The sequence below is a fragment of the Pteropus vampyrus genome, unplaced genomic scaffold (genome assembly GCF_000151845.1).
Source record: "Pteropus vampyrus isolate Shadow unplaced genomic scaffold, Pvam_2.0 Scaffold38, whole genome shotgun sequence".
Classification (NCBI taxonomy): Eukaryota; Metazoa; Chordata; class Mammalia; order Chiroptera; family Pteropodidae; genus Pteropus; species Pteropus vampyrus.
Window position 1 is genome coordinate 8,344,168 of NW_011888819.1, and position 7,606 is coordinate 8,351,773.

Sequence of the window (7,606 nt, forward strand, 5' to 3'; positions counted from 1 at the left end):
CACTTCCTCTCTACATTCATCTGCTCACCCAGCCCCCAGTGCTCTTGCACTATACACATAAGCTATCTAACCTAAATCCTTATTTATCATGACCTCAGAACATCTATGCTTTTTCAGAAAGACTTTCATGATTCCAGTCTAGCTAAGTGTCTCGGTTATATACTTCCCTAATATCTTGCTTGACTTTATAACATTTAATCATATGTTCTATATCTGCATTCTCAGCTACATTGTAATTTCTGTGTGAGCATGGACTGTAACTACTTCATGGCTCCTTCTCCAAAACGTATAAAACCTAGTAGATCTGAGTGTTCACTGGATGGAGAAACTAACCTACCACTATATCTTGTAGTTAACAGGCATATAATAAATATTTGGATAAGTTAAGTTTTTGAATTGAAAATACAAAGAAGGTTTTTGATACATGCCTAAATAACGATAAAAAGAAGGATCTGTCTGTGCTTATATCATTTTGCCCTTCCCTAGAAAAACCCGAACAAATAAATAATAATGAGTTGTTGAGATTAGTACTACTCCCTCTTTTAGGTGGTATTTTACATGATTTGTCTTTTTCTGGGAATATAGAATGAAAATGTTAAAGAAGAATTAATATCTTTTGATTATAAATTAAAAATCAAATCATAATGACAATCTATCAATGAAAGCAACTATAAGGCTTAAGAATCATGTATTTGTCTTTGCTTTGTAACATTTTAAATATTTTAAATATGAATGATTATAAAAAAATATTACACCATCTGACATTTTGGTAATTACAGTACAAATACAGCTTATATTTGTAAGGGTAATTTGTTTGAACATATAACTATATATTTAGGTCTAGAATTTCTAAGAAAGCAACACAATAAGAAATTAAGATCTTTGATTTTTTTATATATATACCCAAAGTAGAGTTGGTAGAATAAAGTGTAAGGTAACCATGTTTATGGTAACATAGTTTCATGTTTGAATTGATTTAAGAATAATAACATTATAATTAATAATGGAAATGAGCAAGTTTGTACATTTCAATTTACCAATAACACTCTTATTAAAATTAAAATTAGACTAAATCTTTGTCCAAATAAGACTCTGCCATGGCTCAATCTATTGCTTTTAAGTACAATGTAGTTTAGAGTTTTCTAAAGTCTATTATATCATTTTTACTTTCCCTTTGGAAATAAAGTTCATCAACATTTTTTTCTCCTTCCCCACTTTCTCTCTTAGCTATTATACAGGTTTTATGTTTATTTTTATGAAGGAAAGGAATATATATTGAATCATCTAAAAATATCAAGATTCATGCTAGATTAATAGAACTTTGAAGAAATTTTCATGTTGGAATATTGTCTTATTGTTACAGTCCTCTTGCTCATCATTCAGTAAAATAGTACTATTGAACTTTCTTGTTTCAATTCTTTTTTTTTCCTACACTATTATTCTTCAAGAGATTTGTCCTTTCTTGCTTGCTTTACAGAGATATATTTCTTTTGAAGAGCTCGGATTTCTTTTAAGAGCACCTCTTCTCTTTAGCCTTTTTGAATCAATCAACCTCTAGAAAAAGCTAAATAATTCCAACTTTATCTTTTATTTCTGGTCAGGAAACACAATTGCACCTAACTTATACCATTTCATATTATTATTGAATTAATGACTCAGAAAAACATCATGCTCTGAACAACTAATTCATTGATTCAATCAAGAGAATAACATTAAAGACAACCTTTATGATCCGGTTCCTAGAGATATTTTTATTAATATCAAATAGTTAATTAAATACATTGAGCAATTTTTAAAAAGGTTAAAAGTCACTTATATTTTATACTTTTCTATTTTCTACATGATAATAACAAGAAAATATTTCTCTCAGTGCTTATATAAACATTAAAATTAAAAGTTAATCTAAGGATTTGTCTGCGAAGTTATATAAACTGCCACGAAAACATTGCTAGTGCATAGTGATTGATAGAATAGGGTTGTAGGACAGCAAAAAATTGGGAAACAAATAGGATTCTAGAGGATTTTAGTAAGTATAAGTTAAAAATTTCACTTTTAATAACGATACAGAAATATGAGTTTCTCTTGTACATGGGGGAAATTTTTTGTTGTAGTTTTTTAAAAATATAAGCACTGCATCTCTGGTTTCGGTTTTAATAAAATTTACTGATATAGACATCATGTGTGAGCATCTCTATTGAATTTGAGCTATGAATATTAACAATTACAACCATTAGAGGACAGTCAGTTTTCTCTGAACAACATGGCTTATATAACTGTCCTTTTGCATCAGTTCTTGTACCCTATAAGTTTTCTTTGTGATGTTACCATTTCAAGTTATTCTCTGGAAAAGGTTTTAAACTTATAGTAATAATTAGAACCAGTTCCTATGCCAGATGGAAGCCATCATAGAGTTTTCCAGAAGAGTCTGACATTAGAAAATTCATTAAATTATTTAGTGGTAGAAAAATCACTTGAGAGGTGGCATCACTAGAATTAAGATACAAAGAGAAAAACATTTAAGATAAAAAATCATATTCCGAGTATTTGACCACAAACAATGAAAATAAAGGGTAAATAACTAGGGACAAGGAGAAAATGCCAGTTTAAGGTATAAATTTTATTTTAAAAGGAAACAAATAACTTGAAGCAGAAGAACTCCGAAGAAGGATGGTCATATTGCTTAAAAAGACTTGAAATGTATTATCACTCAAAGAAATCATGAAATAGTCTTCCTTGGAGTTCTGTGAATGAAGTAAAATAATAAAGTGTCCTAAAATGCTCAGGAAAGGAGATAGACTAATTGTATTCTCAAGGTCTTTCCCAGACCTATAATTCTATGAAAACTTCATTAGTTTTAGTCATATTAAATAAAAACTGTCATAAAATAAAAATTCCTTTCATGGTCATAGAAGTTAGATTTTTACCCATAGTATCTTCCCTTTCTGACAATTTTTCAGAAATTCTAATTGATAGCACAATCACACCAAAGTACTACTACATGGTTTTTAAAAAACTGGGTTAAAATTGACTTCCATATATTTAACTAAGGCACAAAATTTTGCATGAGTTCTATTTAAAATACAATCTCTGAGCGTATTGAAATACAATATCGAAAAAACAAACAAGTAGTATATATGAGTATTATTCATTTTAAATGAAATTATTATTTGTTCAGAAATAGGTTTCTTTTAATGATACTTTAACAAATATATTATAACACTTTATAATTAGGCAAAATTATTTTACATATATTTGCATATGAAATTTTATTTAAATCACCTGTGTACCTGCATTCCAAAGAGTCCTATAAGTCCAGCTGAAATGTATTAAGAGTCACCAGAGAAGGCTGATGGGGGCTTTCCTCACTTAAAAAAAAAATTCCTTTTATAGATTTTTAATTGTGTATGATTTACAAGGTTTTATGTGCAAAAAGTCTACATATAAAAATTTAGCAGACATCACTTTTTAAAAATCATTTATGCAATTCTCCAAACAGATTGAAAAAAATGCAAATATGTAAGTACACTTGCAACTGTGGGAACTGTAAACTCCTTGAATAAAATCTTCAATATTACATTTTGTATAGGAGTTATATATTTATTTTACACAGCTGTTTTAAATGCACAAAATTAACTAAATTAAAAACACTATACATAGATTATGGAAATCCGAGCTTAAATAAACTAGCTCTCCTAAATTCTTATTTTTAATTTTTACTAAGCTTATTCATAGACAACTCCATATTTGATTGTAGGTCTTCCAAATTGGTGGCTGTATTTTTAATTCTTATTATTTTAATATTTTCAAAAAATTACAGCAGTTTTATTAGAGAAAAGCTTTTCTTCTATAGTTACATTTATAAAGATATAACTATCATCATTCATTTGAAACACTATAAATATCTAATAAGATTAGTGAGATAGCTTTAAATAATTAGAGGAAAATCACAAACTGTTCCATTTCGTAGTTAATCAATAAAAAATGATCCTTAACAAGAATCAAATGACCTCTGAAAAGTTTACCGTTTTGGTAATTGTACTGCTGTTAGACAATCTCTATTTAATTTGATCTTATGACAATATTAGGATTGAATATTAAATAAAACAATCTAGTAATTAAATAAAATGTGTTAATATTTTGTAACTGAAATATCTTTTTTGATCTAACTTTTAAAATGCAGATCTCTTAATTCTCTAATAAAAAGCAATAGTAAAAGTTAAGATACAGGAAATAAGTGCTGAAGAAGTTGTGGGGAAAAAGACTCACTTATACACTGCTGGTGAGAATGTAAATTGGTACAGCCATTAATGAAAACAGTATGGAAATTTCTCAAAAAATTTAAAAAAAATTAATGACCTAGAAATCTCTTTTTGGGTGTCTACCGATGAAATTCGAAAACATTTATTTGTAAAGACATGTGTATCCCTATGTTTATTGCAGCATTACTCACAGTAGCCAAGACATGAAAATAACCGAAGTTGTTTGAATGATTGGACAAAGATGTGGTACATATATACAATGGATACTATGCAGCCATAGAAGAGATCAAATATTGCCATTTGTGATAACACGAATGGATCTTGAGAATATCGTTCTAAGTGAAATTCAGAGAGAAGAGGACAAGAACCATATGATTTCACTTATATGTGGGATATGAAACAGAAAGTAACAAATGAACAAATAAAACAAATGAACTCTTAGAAACAGACAACAGAATGGTGGTTACCAGAAGGAGAGAGGGTGAAGGTAAGATGAAGAAAAAAAAGAGGTCAAATATCTGGTTAAGGAAGGGGACTAGACTTTGGATAGTGAGCACACAATGGAGTATACATATGATATGTTAAAAAATTGTACACCTGAAACTTATATAATGTTACCCCAATAAATTTAATTTTTAGAAAAGATACAATAAAGAAAAAAAAGGAAATGAGAAAAAGAAAGGAATGATTTGTAAAGAAAATAATTTTTAAACTATAAAATATATATTCTAAAGATAAATACAATATGCTATTTTGTGTTGTAGTAGAAGGATTTGTCATTTTATGACATATTTTATAAAACATCTCTTATTGTGAACAAAATTAGTAGGTTCTTTTTATATTGCTTCAAGTGAAAACATAATTAAACATATTCTTATATATTTTTAAGATACAGTAATTTAAAGCAATAACCAGATAATAATGTTATTGGTTTCCAACATTTTCTATCTATCTGACACCTTTTCTTGAATATTTTAATACATCTAATAGAAATGAAGATTCTCTCCTACCATTTCACATTTGGCGTTAGAGGAAAATAAAAAGTTCCATTTATAACCATGTTCACTAGGCAGGACTAGACATTGCTTTTCTTAGTATGTTGACTTTTCTTTATTTACTATGTGAGTGACATTGAGGATATCCAAATATATCTTTTCCCTTCTTATTTAAAACCAGCTTTTGTCTATTGTTCTTTAGAAATATTATAACATAGCAAATTTACGTATCCTTTGACATCGATCAAGATATAAATCCTAAAGAATAATTCTTAGGTTCAGCCCCTCCTCGATCTGAAATTTATAAAAATACATACCCTACCAATAAAAATTTAAGCCCCCCTGTTTTTAAGTGAAAAGTTGCAATAACATTGCCCAAGAGTTCTCTACAACAGCTACACATGAGTTAACGTCTGTTAAGCAGTCTCTCTAAATTTTGGCGCATGGTACACGGCTGAATAACTAGTTTTTCACTCTGTGAAAAAATTTTTTTCTCTCTTTGGGAGACTGGGACTCAAACTTAATTTGAGATAAATGAGACATTATTAGTAGAAGCAAATTGGGGGATGCATTGTATGTGGAAAAATGGTTGCTTAGTGAGAAAAATTCAAATATTAATAAAATGAGGTAAAGAAGCAACATAACTGTTCAAAATTAAATACATAGCTTAATTAATAAAAGTGATTAAATTATATTTAGTTTATAAAAAATAATGGTGATTTGTTAAATTTAGTAAAAAATACAGCTATGTTAAAAAGAATGCAATAATAATTGCATTAAGATACTATTAAGGAATAATTTTCCTTTTTGAATTTATAAATACAAGATAAACTATATTCTACTATATATGAATATAGAGGAAAAATATACCATAAATTGGTAGTTTTAAAAAATTTGTGTATCTTTTTGAGAAAAATAAATTGGATATCTTATAATAGTATGAAAATGAATCAGATATGAAATAAAGAGTATGAAAATTACTTCATGACTTAAAAATAATTCTGCTGATGCTTTCTTCCCTCCAAATTCGAAATCTTGTTTTATTTGTTTGGTTTGGTTTGGTTTATTGTTTTGGTTTTTAACTTATGTATTAGTTAGAGATTAGTTAGCCCGAGTTGGCATTTTTGGTGCACTTTCCTATTTTACTTAGTTTTAATAACACCTTATAATTCCTGAAAATACTTCACACATTTCATATTTCACAAATTTGAATTACTACTTTCAGTTAATCCATAGATCAATATTTGGTCTTTTCCTGTTTTGCAGGTAATTTTAAAATTTACACTTTGAGAAAAAAAGGAGTGGAGGCCAAATGAATTAACTAATGCATCTTTTTTTTTTTTTTTAACCACACTTAAAATCTTGTCATCAGATAATGTTATCTCCAAATATATCTTAGCAACAGAGCGACTCCCTCTGCTCATTGCATGTTTTGGTCTCCTACATAAATTCAGAACCATGCTCACTTAACAAAGAATTGATTTCCACCAGAGTAGGCAGAATCAATGGATCAACTGTTACAGATTTTACTACTTGTATTCTTGGTCAGCATCTGCGATTCGTTTTTCCAATCCATAAGAGCTTTCAGGCCCTTCATATCTGCCTGTACCCAAAATATATATGTGTGTACATATATAGTAATACAACACTTTAAAGCTATACTTCTCCCATTAACGCCACTTCCTATTTCTCCAGGTATTTTAATTAATTTTGAATAATGTAAAATATAACTATTTTCATATTTTTCTGTTCAAAGAATTAATATCTTCTAATTATTTTTAGCCTCTATCCAAGGAAAAATTTTATATATTATGAATGAAGATTCTACAGGAAGATGGTTATTCTTAAGTTTATCTGTAAAAGAAAAAAACATACACAATATTGATTATTATTTTTCAACATTGTTATTTGAAAAGATTAGTAACATTAAATAAATAGTGAGATATTGTGTTAACCAGGGTTGGGGAAACAAACAGCTTCAAATATGCATTAAAATTTGTCCTCTTTAAATAAAAAATTATAGTCTTGGGTCTTTTTCTCCCTAAAAACATTCATAAAGTACAAAATATATGTTAAAGAATATTCATTCTAATAGAATATAACTAATGATATATTGAAAACAAATATTCATTTTGAGAGAGTTACTTAAGTAAATTACAGTATACTTGTGTGATTAAAAGATTTAATAATTAAAACAAAAATGTTAAAAAGATAAATGAAGGAGGTGTCCATGTGTGGGCAGGGAAAGAAGTCCGTTAGATACAAAGTCAAAAATTAGCAAACATGAATATGTGTAAAACAATTGCTTTTCAAAATATTATTTTTACTTAAAATATAAGCACGTAAATAAAT